At 35.8% G+C, this 14,308-nt stretch overlaps 1 non-coding gene across 1 annotated transcript; it reads left to right on the forward strand.

The window, feature by feature from the left end:
• The first annotated feature begins 9,519 nt into the window (after positions 1 to 9,519).
• Positions 9,520 to 9,592, forward strand: Trnam-cau. The gene has a single exon. It is a non-coding gene; the product is annotated as a tRNA-Met (tRNA).
• Positions 9,593 to 14,308: the final 4,716 nt, after the last annotated feature.

Here is a 14,308-nt window from a genome sequence, read left to right on the forward strand (position 1 = left end):
GCGACAGTTATAGACTTCGTTATAGAACTTCAGCATTCCATCCAAACTACTCGTTAAGGACTGATGCTCATTTACGCAAAAACCAAGTGCCTCAAGCTTATTTAGTACCTCACTTTGACTTTTCTCTGCTCCACCAATCAAAGAATAAGCAAAATATCTAAGAGGTCTGCTTGCTGTAATGTTTGCATCCAATTGCTTTAGAGAACCAGCGGCTGCATTTCGAGGATTGGCAAATTCATCGTTTTCATTTAACTTTAAAAAGTCGCTGTTACTGATGTATATTTCACCTCTTACTTCTAGTCTTCCTTGCACACCTTGCAAAAACTTAGGAAAGCCTTTTATTGTTGCAACATTGTGAGTGACATCTTCCCCTACAAAACCATCACCTCGAGTTGCAGCTTTAACAAATCTTCCATCCTCATAAATTGCAGAAAACGACAACCCATCAATTTTTGGTTCACATAATATCTCTATTTTGTCCTCAATTAAAAACCTCTTTATTTTAGACAAAAATTTCTCTACACCTTGTTCATCATAAGCATTCTCAAGGGAAAGCATAGGTTCTTGATGTTCCACCTTAGAAAACCTCTCATCAGGTGGAGCACCAACACTTTCTTGTGTTGCATAAATTTCTGGCTCTATTTCAGCTAACTTTTTCTTCAGTTCATCATATTCAGCATCACTTATTTCTGGCTTATTTTTTTGATGATACAAAACATTATGATAATTTATTTGATCTTGCAGTTTTTCTCTCATCTTTTCTAAGTTAGTCATGATACCAATATAATGCTACATTAGCCTTTGTCGTCAAGCTGTGAATTTTCTTGAATTTATCATATGGTCTTAATCCATCAAATATCAAAGGTGCCACAATGCTATAGCCATACTTATTCTTCTCTCGCTCAATTGTATTAGCAGATCTCACTTGCTTTAGCCATATATTTATATAAAATTAAAATAAATTAGAGTAAACAATATTGCTGTTTAAATGCTAACAAGATTCGCTCCAAGCCCAACTGGCTACCTCCACGTAGGAAACGTACGAACTGCCTTGGTTTGTTGGATGTACACACGCAATCAAAATGGAAAATTTTTACTCCGTTTTGATGATACTGACCTTCAGCGTTCAGATGTCAAATATATAAATGATATCATACAAGATTTGAAATGGATTGGTATCAATTGGGATGCAAGTTTCAAGCAATCAGAGCGCTTTGAGCGTTACAATGAGGTGTTTTTGCAGTTAATAAAAGAAGGGCATATTTATGCATGCTATGAAACAAGAGAAGAGTTAGACATTAAACGAAAATTGCAGTTAAAACAAGGACTTCCCCCTGTATATGACAGAAGCGCGTTACTTCTAACTGAGCAAGAGAAAATTAGTTATGAGCAAGAAGGAAGAAGACCACATTTTAGATTTAAGTTGGATAGAAATGAGGTTGTTAAATGGAATGATGAAGTTAAAGATGAAATAAATATTGCAACCAGTAGCATAAGTGACCCTGTGGTAAAAAGAGAAGATGGAATTTACACATACATGTTACCTTCTGTTATTGATGATGTTGACTTTAATGTAACCCATGTTGTACGCGGGGAAGATCATGTAACTAATACCGCAGTTCAGCTCCAAATGATTAAAGCATTAAAAGCGAAAATCCCTACATTTGCTCACCTTTCTCTGCTACATTTTGATGATAGCAAGATATCCAAGCGAACCGGCGTGCTGAACATTAAATCTATAAAAGAAGATGAAATTGAACCGATGGCACTAGTTAGTTATTTAGTGAAGCTTGGAACATCCAATCCAATTGAAGCTTGCGCCTGTATGCAATCTTTGATTGATTCATTTAATATTAAAAAATTTAGCTCAGCATCTGTACAATTCAGCTTGAGTGAAATATATAAGCTAAATAGCAAAGTTCTGCAACAAATGCCATTTGAAATGGTGCAAGACCGTTTAAATCAAATTGGAGTGGACTCCTCAGAGTTTTGGTATTTTATAAGGAACAATATAGAAAGGTTTTCTGAGGTGGCCAAGTGGTGGAAAATATGCAAATCTGATATAGAGCCTGTGATTCTTGATAAGGAGCTTATAAAAATTGCGTTCAATGCATTGCCCCAAGGTGATTGTAATGAAAACACGTTGTCAGAATGGGTCAAAACTATTCGACAAACAGTGGATATAAAGGCAAAAAACCTATTTACGCAGTTGCGTTCAGCTTTAACAGGAACAGAAACAGGACCAGAGCTCGCTAAACTATTAATTTTTATCGGCAAAGAAAATATCATTGCAAGGTTAAAAGAAAAGTGAAAACTAAAGAATTATAGCTAATGCAATCCCTACGTCATACCGCGATTCATTCGCGGTATCTCAGCCGCTAACAAGAGATCCCGCTAACAAGCAGCGGGATGACGGTTGTCGTTTAGCCATAAACATTAAGAAATTTACCAAATGAAAAAAAAGGCAAAAGAAGCCCCGTGGTTATTATCCGCTTTAAAATATTGGCGTTTTTTATGTTTTAAACGCTTGACAAGCGAGATTCAGCCGCTTTTAATTGCAACTAACTTACGCTGCAAATGTTTAAGAAATTTACTAAGCAGAAAAAAAGACAAAGAATCCCCGAGTTAGCTAGTCTTTTACTATCTCTGTCGAGTATTGGCATTTTTTGATGTCTTGTAACGCTTTATAAGCGCGTTCAGCTTATTTAGATAAAAATCTAGATGTAGATGAAGTTTTGTAAAGACATACAGTATCTATATACTGCAAAAAATTGAACATAAGACGCCGATACATTAAGTAATCCTTACCTTTTAATCTGCAGATTGGCGAAAGCAAATACAATAGCTTCAATTTTATGATAAGGGGGCTGGCGGAGTTTGTCAAGGAAGTTTTTTGTATTTTAACCTTAGATTTGAGAAATCTTATAGGCTTTTGTTCTCATGAAAATTATGTTCTCATGAGTAAATTAATGTTATCCTTTTTTGTTGATCTAAAGTTTCTTATGTTCATACACTTACGTGTTCATAGTGTTTATTCGCTGCTTGAAAGCTCGGTTAAAATTGAGGAGCTGATCGGCCTTTGTTTGCGAAATAAAATGCCAGCGGTTGCAATTACTGATTCAGGTAATTTATTTGGTTCACTTGAGTTTGCAGAATATGCGGCAAGTAGGGAAATACAGCTAATAATAGGATGCAATATTATAGTTAAACATTCAGAACAAAATTTACCTATATTATTGCTTGCAAAAAATGAGCAAGGGTACACTAATTTAGTCACTTTGGTGAGTGAGTCTTTTAGAAAGCGCAAGAATAACAGCGATATTCCTTACGTTGATTTTGATGAGCTATTGAATTTAAGTACGGGTCTGATCGCTTTAACCGGTGGATGTTTGGCTCAACTATTGTTGGGGCAAGATAAAGAAACGGTTGAAAAACTGCTTTCAGCATTCAATGGTCATTTATATGTTGAATTGCAGCGTCATGGGCTGAGCAAGGAGCTAGAGCTTGAAGAAACTTTAATAGATTTTGCTTATCAGCGCAATATACCACTAGTTGCAACGAACGATGTATTTTTTCCAAATAGGTCTGACTATGAGGCTTATGATATATTAACGTGTATATCGGAGGGGAGTTATGCCCTGGAGAATAACAGAAAGAAGTTAACTACCGAGCATTACTTCAAATCTGTGGCAGAAATGGAGGAGCTGTTCAGTGACATTCCCGAAGCAATTCATAACACTTTAGTGATAGCTAAGCGGTGCTCTTACATGCCAAGAAGCAGGCAGCCTATTTTGCCTAAATTTCCTTGTCGAGAAAATAAAACTGAGAATGAAGAACTGAGGGAGCAGGCAGTTGCAGGATTAGAATTCCGTATTGCGAATGAGACAGACATAGACCTTAAACAATACTACGATCGGCTGAATTACGAACTGAGTGTGATAACTTCGATGAACTACGCTGGCTACTTTTTGATAGTTTCTGATTTCATTCGTTGGAGCAAAGCAAATGGCATTCCAGTTGGTCCAGGAAGAGGCTCTGGTGCTGGATCAATTGTTGCTTGGGGCTTACAGATTACAGACCTTGATCCAATAAAGTTTGGCCTAATATTTGAAAGATTTTTGAATCCTGATCGTATATCGATGCCTGACTTTGATATTGATTTTTGCCAGGAAAAAAGAGACCTGGTTATTGATTATGTTCAGAAAAAGTACGGTTATGTTGCTCAAATAATCACTTTTGGAAAATTGCAGGCAAGGGCAGTATTGCGTGATGTTGGGAGGGTATTACAAATGCCTTACTCTCAAGTGGATAAAATATCTAAAATGGTTCCATTTAATCCAGTAAATCCTGTAACTTTATCACAAGCGATAGAGTTTGATCAAAACCTGCAGAAAGAACGGGATAGTGATGAGGTAATTGCAAAGCTTCTTGATATATCTCTTAAGCTTGAAGGAATATATCGTCACGTTTCAACCCATGCTGCTGGAATTGTAATATGTGATCAAAAGTTGGAAAATTTTGTTCCTGTGTACTATGATCCAAATTCGGCTCTGCCAATCACTCAATACAGCATGAAATATGTGGAGAAAGCTGGGCTAATAAAATTTGATTTTCTTGGGCTTGGTACGCTAACGCTAATAGATCATGTATGTCGTTTAATTAATCGTGATAGACAAAAGATCGATATTTCTTCAGTTCCTTTAGATGACCAAAAAACCTATGAGATGCTCTCAAGCGGTGATTCAATTGGAGTGTTTCAGCTTGAAAGTTCGGGAATGAGAGAAGCTTTAATTAAACTAAAACCGGACTGCATTGAAGATATTATCGCTTTAATTTCCCTTTATCGTCCAGGACCTATGGATAACATTCCAACTTATGTTGCAAGAAAACACGGACTTGAAAAGCCAGATTATATTCATCCGTTACTTGAGGAAGTATTAAAAGAGACATTTGGGGTAATAATTTACCAAGAACAAGTGATGGAAATAGCCCGTATTCTTTCCGGGTATAGCTTAGCGGAAGCAGATCTGCTGAGACGTGCCATGGGTAAGAAAATCAAGGAAGAGATGGATAAACAACGTGAACTTTTCATCCAAGGGGCAACGAAGAATGGCGTTGATTATGACAGGGCAAGTTATATTTTTGACCTTGTTGCAAAATTTGCTGGTTATGGGTTCAATAAATCTCATGCTGCAGCATATGCGGTTATATCTTATCAAACGGCTTACCTTAAAGCTAATTATCCATTAGAATTTTTTACAGCACTAATGAATCTGAATATTGATGATAGAGATAAACTGAATTTATTTTATCATGCAGCAAAGTTTAGTGGCGTTACCGTTCTTTCACCTGATATAAACAAGTCTCAAGCTGAATTCTCAATAGAGGATGAACGCATACGTTATGGTATTGCTGCCTTGAGGAATGTTGGTTTTTCTATAGCGGAAGGAATAGTGAACGTACGTTCAAGCGCTTGTAAGGACATATGGGAATTCATTCAAAATTCAGGTCATATAATAAATAAGAGAGCGCTAGAAAGCCTGATTAAATCCGGAGCATTCGATAGCGTGCATAAGAACAGAAAGCAGCTATATGAGTCAATGGACACGCTGATTTACTTTGCAAATAAAAACAAACAGGATAGAGAATCAAGTCAAGCTGCTTTGTTTGGTAGTCTTGATGTCCTCAAACCGAAACTTGAGAATGTGGAAGATTTTGATGAAGAGGAAAAATTAGAACATGAGTTATTTTCACTAGGATTTTATTTAACTAATCATCCGCTTGAAAAATTTAGAACTCTTCTGGAAAAGTTAAATATTGGGTTTATCGGAGAAAATAGAACAGCAAAAACTGCTGGGGTAATATTAAATGCACGTATGAGAACTTCAGAGCGTGGAAGGTTTGTTATCCTCACACTTTCTGATCCCCATAACGTTTCTGAAATAGCATTCTATAATAATGAAATAATAGAAGAAAAAAGAGATTTATTTTCACCAGGAACATTTGTGATAATTGATCTTGAAGCTTCGGAAAATACGACAAGATTAGCAGGCAAGGATATATCTGAGTTTACAAAAAGAGTCACTTCTACAATAAAAGAATTAGTTCTCACCACTGAGTGCACGGATTCGCAAAAAGCCGCTATGGAATTAAACGCAATATTGAAAGATGAAGGCAGAACCAAAATAATGCTAAAACTTCTTCTCGAAAAACACAAAGTGAGCATCTTATTACCAGGTGCATACTCAATTGCTCCTCAAGTTATTTATGAAATATCTAACTTAAGCTGGATTAAAGGCGTAGAAATTAATACAAATAACTTGCTTATATAAAAAAGCTTTATATAATGAAATATTTAATCGGTATTAAAGGAAGATATAGTGAATCTTTATGAATTTACTTTTATAGCACAACAAGGATTATTACAGCAAGAAGTAGAGGAGATGGTCCAAGAGCTAGCTGTCTTGTTGAAAAACATTAAAACAGATGTTATGTTCCAGCAAATCAGGGATATTCTGAAAAAAGGAAATGACAAGCTTACAAAACAAGAGTTAGAAGTGCGTGCTGAGAACATTAAAGAAAGTCTAGTTGCTTACTCTGATTTCTTGGAAGATCTTACAAAAATTTTATGGGTTGAATTAGAAGAAGATCTTTCAAATTTGAAAGAAGTGAAGTCAAAAATCGATAAAGAGTTGAAAGATGACCTAAAAGATTTAGGAATAACGCAAGATTTTACAAAATTTCTAGGAGGCAGTACTAAAAGTGCGTTTATCCATAACGCAGTAAATGCTTTGAAGAGAAATATTTCAGAACATCTAATAAAGATTTTTCAAGATATTTTGAAAGATTTTAGAATAAACGGTCCAACTCAATCGAGCAAAGCATTGGAAATGCTTTTGAAAAACATTGAAGCATCAGGATTAATCAAGTATGAACATTGGGGTCTTTTGGATTTTGCATATCACACAAATAAAATGAAGAGCGGTCATTATTGTATAATGTGCATAAGTTCTACTGCAAGCATTCTGGATGAATTTGTGCGTAGAATGAAACTTAATGAGAACGTTATTCGCCACTTTCCTGTGCAGGTTGATAAAATTTTTGAAGGTAAATCTTATATGATGAATAAACAAATTGAGGAACAAAGCGCATAATGATGAAAAGACGAAATAGTTTTAATAATTCTTACGTATCTGTAAATAATAGGACTGGCTTTAGGCGTTCTAAAGTTTGCCCTCTTGCTGCGTCTAAAGATGAAGACATAGATTATAAGAATATAGATTTATTATCCAAGTTTACCTCTGACTATGGTAGGATATTACCTAGAAGATTAACAGGCGTATGTGCAAAAAAACAAAGGAAGTTACGCTTAGCGATCATAAGGGCACGTTTTTTAGCTCTTATTCCTTACTGTACTAAAAAAGTTTAGGTAATTTATGTTGATAATTTTAAAGGAAAATATAAGGACTTTAGGTAAGCTTGGTGAAGTTGTCAAAGTTAAACCAGGTTATGCACGTAATTTTCTTTTTCCACAAAGAAAAGCGGTGAAAGCTACCAAGGAAAATTTAACAAAGCTAGAGGAGCAACGTTTATTACTGGAAGAAGAGAATATAAAAAGATTAAATGTAGCAAAAGAGCTTGCGTTGTCACTACATGATAAGTTTGTGGTATTAATAAAGCAAGCTTCAGAGGATGGTAAAATTTTTGGTTCTGTAACAACACGTGAAATTGCGAAAATTTTACTACAAGAAGGACATGTGATAGATCACCGTAGTTTATCTTTTGGTGGAATAAGCATCAAAAACTTGGGTGAATACCAAGTAAACGTAGAATTACATAGTGAAGTAGTAGTACCAATTACTATATACGTCGTGAAATCCGAAACAGATGCAAATGAGCTAAGGCAAGTAAAATTGCAAAATCAGAAATCTGAGCAACAAGAGGCAGAGCAAGATGCGAATAAAGAAGCTGCTGATGGTGATGATAGCTGATCAAAGATGATCCCTTGTTATAGTCGTAAAGAAATGTCTGCCATGGCTAAGCTGGTGTCATCCCAGCGCTTCCCTCATGTCATCCCAGTGCGTGACACTGGGATCCAGTTTATTTCATCATGGACATTATTTTATGCTTCTAGAATCCGTTGTCCATTGAATAATTTGCAAATACTTTTATACCTGGATTCCAGTGTCACGCACTGGAATGACACCATTATTGGAATAAATCAAAAATGATTCCCCGCTATAGCAGAAAAGAAATGTCTTCCATTTGGGAGGAAAATAATAAATTTAATATATGGCTTAAAATAGAAAAATTAGCGTGTGAAGCTCAAGCAAAGTTAGGAGTGATTCCGAATAATATTGCTGAGAACCTCTCTGGTGCTATTGAATTTGATGTTGAATGTATCAACGAAATTGAATCCATTGTAAAACATGATGTTATAGCTTTTCTGACATATATTGCTAAAAAAGCGGGAGTTGATGTTCGTTATCTTCATTATGGAATGACAAGTTCTGATGTTTTGGATACATGCCTTGCGGTGCAACTGAAAGAGTCCTGTGATATTTTGCTCGAGAATCTAAAAAATTTACTTGCAGCATTGAAAAAAAAAGCTGAGGACTATAAAGATATTGTTTGTGTTGGACGCAGTCACGGAATGCATGCAGAACCAACAACTCTTGGAATAAAATTTGCCAGATTTTATGCTGAATTTAAACGCAATTATCAGAGATTAATTAGCGCGCAAAAAGAGATCTCAATTTGTAAAATATCAGGTGCAGTAGGCAATTTTGCAAATGTTGATCCGTTTGTTGAAGAATATGTAGCGAAAGAAATAGGACTCATACCTGAAATCATATCGTCTCAAGTCATTCCTCGTGATAGACATGCTATGTTCTTTTCAGTTTTGGGAGTGATTGCAAGCTCAATAGAAAATGTTGCTGTTGAAATTCGTCATTTGCAAAGAACTGAAATCGGCGAAATTTCTGAGCATTTTTCCACGGGGCAGAAGGGAAGCTCTGCTATGCCACACAAATGTAATCCTATTTTAAGTGAAAATCTGACTGGACTCTCACGTTTAATACGCAGTTATGTTTTTCCTGCGTTAGAAAATGTTGCATTGTGGCACGAACGTGATATATCACACTCGTCTGTGGAAAGATGCATTGCTCCTGATGCTTGTATAACAATGGATTTTGCTTTAGTGCGATTAACAGATTTGATAGATAAATTGGTGATCAATAAGGAAAACATTGAAAAGAACTTAAATTCTTCAAAAGGTTTAGTTTTCTCACAGCGTGTATTGCTTGAGTTAGTAAATAGTGGTTTGGCGAGGGAAGAGGCGTATAAAATTGTTCAGAGCAATGCAATGAAAGTGAAACAAAACAACAGTGATTTTCTGGCCGAATTGAAACAAGATAAACCCTTACTTAAGGTTATTAACTCGGAAAAACTTGAATCTTTGTTTGATTTGAAGTATTATACGAAACATATAGATCGTGTGTATAATAAGGTTTTTAATTAGGCTGAGTAGCTCAGTTGGTAGAGCAGGAGGATCATAATCTCTTGGTCGGGGGTTCAAGTCCCTCCTCAGCCACTCGAACTAAACTATGTTTAGCAAAGCAGTGCTACTGGTGAAACCCAGTGTCAGTTACTTGGAATGAGTTGTATATCCACTCAGGTGAGGAGACAATGGATAAGAGATTGTGAAAAGGGTTTAGCTTTTGGCCTATGATCTCTTTAAATGACAGAATTTCACTACAAAACTTAACTTTCTTCTATGCAGTTAGCTAAGTCAAGAAAGGTGAATCTATCTCTTGTTGTAAACGCAAGATCGACCACTTTACAATATTGTTCTTTATTCCAACTGAGGTGCTCTGGTAAGTGTGGAATTGATAGATCTTCAAATATTTTTTGCAGGTGTTTTGCAGGTAGTAAATTTTGCTTAATTAAACTGGAAATATTATGCCATTCTTTACAAATAATCTCTTGGATTTTTTGCTGCATAATTTGCTTCTGTTCAAAAGTTCTTACAAATTCGATATTATCAAAGCACTGAGTTATATGTTCTACATCTAAAGTGGTCGGTTTGATAATCGGGTTTTGTATTGATAATATCTTTTCCTGCAAATTAGCCATGGTAATCGTCGTAACAGCAATTTTTTCGCCATGTAGTAAGGAATGATCTCTTGTTACCATTTCCATTGCGTGAGCTATCATATGCTCTCCTTGGCTTGCAGAATAGCTGCCTTTTGATATTACCATTCCAAGTCCTGAAATTAGTAGAACTTCCATAAGTAATAGGACCACTTTTCTACTTCTTTTAGTAAGCGCCGTATACTCTCTTAGCAAAATTTGCTCCAAATCGCGAACAAGTGTAAAAGGTAATTCATTGTATTCTGTGCCAAGCAACAAATGAGATAGTAGCCAGTCAGCCTGAACTGTTGAACGACAAATGAAATCTGCAAATCCGCTTAATGTGAGACGCAGTGGTGCATTGACAAGTATGTCTATATCTATATATACTGCTCTTGGAAGATGTGCTTTGAACGATTTTTTATATCCATTTACTAATATTGAAGCATTTGCGGATGTATATCCATTCATGGAAGCGGCTGTTGGGAACGATATATAATCTTTTTTCTCGAGGTAGCTTGCATATTTGCAGATATCGTTAACGGTGCCGCTACCAAATGCAACTATTAAGTCACTGTCTTTTACTTTGTTTCTCACTAGATTTACGGTTTCAAGAGAGGCAGCTCTGCTTGGTGTCATTTCTCCACCCGGTGTCATTCCAGCGCGTGACACTGGAATGACAGGTGGGGCTGGAATAATTAAATGAGAAATTTTATTAAATACGTTTTTGTTTAAAAGTTTTGCTGTATTTTCATCTGCAACTAGAAAGATGTCATTTCCGTGTCGTGTGCATATTTCATAGATATCATCAGCAAGGTGGTAATCTGTTATTACTTCCCTTAGAAAAGTTTGTTCGGCTTGATGTAATATTTGTTTTAAATAGTGCATAGAGTGTTTACAATATAGCAATATAAGTATTTTAAGATTGACATGAAAATTGACCCTGTAGAGCTAACTAAGAAATTGATCTCTTTTGAGAGTATAACACCAAGGGACGGCGGGGCAATAGAGTATATAGCAACAATCTTCAAGAAGAGTGGCTTTGATTGTGAAATTTTAGAGTTTGGTGATAAAGTTAAAAATCTTTATGCGAAATATATAAATGGAGTACCAAATTTGTGCTTTGCTGGGCATGTTGATGTTGTACCACCGGGTCAGTTAAAAGATTGGGCATTTGGTCCATTTAATCCAGAAGTGAGGGATGGTATATTATATGGAAGAGGGGCGGCTGATATGAAAAGCGGAGTAGCTGCGTTTATTGCTGCTATGGTAAATTTGATTGCAGAGAAGTTTCAATTTAATGGTTCGATAAGTGCATTGATTACCAGTGCTGAAGAAAGCACGGAAGAATATGGAACAAAGGCAGTTTTGGAATGGATGAAAAGTAAGCAAAAAAAGGTGGATTTCTGTGTGGTTGCTGAACCAACCAGTAGTGAGAAATTAGGTGATACCATAAAAATAGGCAGAAGAGGTTCTGTAACATTTGAATTAATTTGCCATGGAAAACAAGGGCACGTTGCCTATCCAGACCTAGCAGATAATCCAATATATAAGGTAATATCGATATTGAGTAAGGTAAAAAATACTACTTTTGATCATGGTAATAAATATTTTCAGCCTTCACATTGCGAAGTTACTACTATCGATGTTGGAAATAATACTAGCAATCTAATACCTGGTTTAGCAACTACACGTTTTAACATTCGATATAACAATGAACAAACACCGGGTGGCTTATATAAGCTGATTGATGAAATATGCTCCAGTGTAACTAACGATTATAAACTTTCTGTGCATAGCAGCAGGGACGTTTTCCTCTCTACTCCCGATAGAAATACTGATATTATGCTTGATGCGATAAATAAAGTTACCAGTATTGATGCTGCGCTGAGCACAAGTGGTGGCACATCTGACGCTGCGTTTATCAAAGATGTTTGTCCAGTGATTGAATTTGGTATAATCAACAAAACCGCACATCAGATAAACGAATGCGTATTAGTAAACGATATACACAAGTTAACAGCTATATATAAGGAATTTATAGAAAATTATTTGTATCCGTTCAGGAGAGTGGTTTAAGAAACAATAGATAGGAGATTTTGGAAAGGATTGAGACCCCTTTGTTTCCAAGTTAAGTATAATGAAATTATCCGCTCAAGGAATGTATTTCCCCGCTTTGATTGTGTAAAATATGAGTTTTTGCGATAAACGACATAATGCCGAATTTGCCGTTCAGCGTGGTTATTTGTCAGCGGAATATTTTCTGGGTCATCTAAAAATTTCCACATCATTCTTTCAGATCTCAGAACATTTTTTGCAACTCGAGAGGCTCCAATTGCTTCAGGTAAACGAGATATCTCCTTCAAGTAATACTTTGTACGTTTTCTTAATTTTCTGGCACGTCTGACAAACCTCAAAACATCTATCTCACTTTTTAGTAAAGCTTTTTTTAGTGCAAATAATTCAGTGGCCACGTTTCTCAAGTAACAACCCAGAACTTTAACTTCAATATTCCAACTATGTGCTAATCTTTCAAAATCTCTTGATAAATGTGCCCAACAGATTTGCCTGTTTTTATCGGCAAAATAATTGTATGCTGCATACCTGTCAGTTATTACCAAGCTATTGCGATTGCAGAATTTACTATTTTGTAAAACTTTCATTCCTCTTGACTCTGTAAATTTTACAAAACTTGCCGTATTGCTTGCAAACATCCAACACCAAGCGAGTTTACCTTTGTTATAATGGCTCGTTTCATCAATATGTAGAACTTTACTCCTACTTATCTCTTGTTCGATCTGCTCATACATTTTTTTGCATTTTGAAGCAACTCTATGTTCACTATTTGATATGCTACCGACGCTTATGTTCAAATTGAAGATATCATTTACGACACTCGCTATTTCGCGTTTTGAATTTTTGTAGAATCCGCTGAACGCTGCAATTATTGACTTAACCCTTGGACCAAATGTATCTGGCGTAACACCTTCCGGTAACTTGCTACTTCTTCTCTTTCCGCATCTCCGACAACGGCCATGTTCTAACTGATATTCCACTACATAAGGCTTGATTTCTGGAAGATCAACTTTCTGATGAATATATGGTTTTTCACATATTGCAATTTCTCCTCCGCATTCGCAAGTATTAGGCAACTCTATCTTTACTACTTTATCTGCATCCATGTTGGCGCGAAAACTTCCTTTATGACCAACCTGACCGCCAATATTCCTTTCGCTTTTCGGCTTATTCTTTTTTATTTTATACAACTCTTTGGAACTTGGTATTGATGAATTTTTTGAGCTTAAACCGAGTCTTTCTCTTAACTCAGCATTTTCTATCTTTAAAGCCTTATTTTCTGCTTTTAAACTTTCATTCTCTTTTTCCAATCTTTCTATTTTTGCTTCTAACCTTTCTATTTTTTGCTGTAAATTTTTGCAAAGTTCTAAAAGGTTTACCATATTATTTCACTTTTGCTCTATGATTATCTTTTTAGATCACCTTGTCTACCTTATTCTGCCACTCCGCTGAACGGATACAATTATTTCAATCCCACTAATAAAATATTAAATCAGGTCAACGTGATTAGTAATATATCTAGTGGTCCATTGTTAGCTTAGATGTAATCAGATCTCTTGCATAACTGTTGTTTGAATAATAACTTGTATCATTCCAGCAAAATGTGTCAAGTAAGTTTTTTCGTTTCTATAGCTACTTGGATGACAAAAAAAGAAATACTAGACTTTATACCTTTTGCACTCAAATTCACATAAATCATGAATTATGCACGTTTCACACGAAGGTTTCTGTGCTTTGCAAACATATCTACCATGCAAAACTAGCCAATGATGAGCATAAAGCAGGTATTTTTTGGGAACCACATTTAAAAGAGATTGTTCTGTTTTAAACACATCTTTTTCTTTCACAAGCCCGATTCTATTGCTCACTCTAAAAACGTGAGTATCAACTGCCAATGTTGGAATGCCAAGCCCCGAATTTAAGAACACATTAGCGCTCTTTCTTCCCACTCCCGGCAAAGACACCAAATCATCGAAATCAGTAGGCACTTTGCTATTGTACCTCTCAATCAATATTTTGCTGAGCCCGATTATGTTTTTTGCTTTGGAATTATATAAACCAATACTGCTTATGCATTTTCTTAGCTCACTCTGCCCAAAAC

This window comes from Drosophila ananassae, assembly GCF_017639315.1.
Source record: "Drosophila ananassae strain 14024-0371.13 chromosome 4 unlocalized genomic scaffold, ASM1763931v2 tig00000241, whole genome shotgun sequence".
In the NCBI taxonomy this organism is placed as follows: Eukaryota; Metazoa; Arthropoda; class Insecta; order Diptera; family Drosophilidae; genus Drosophila; species Drosophila ananassae.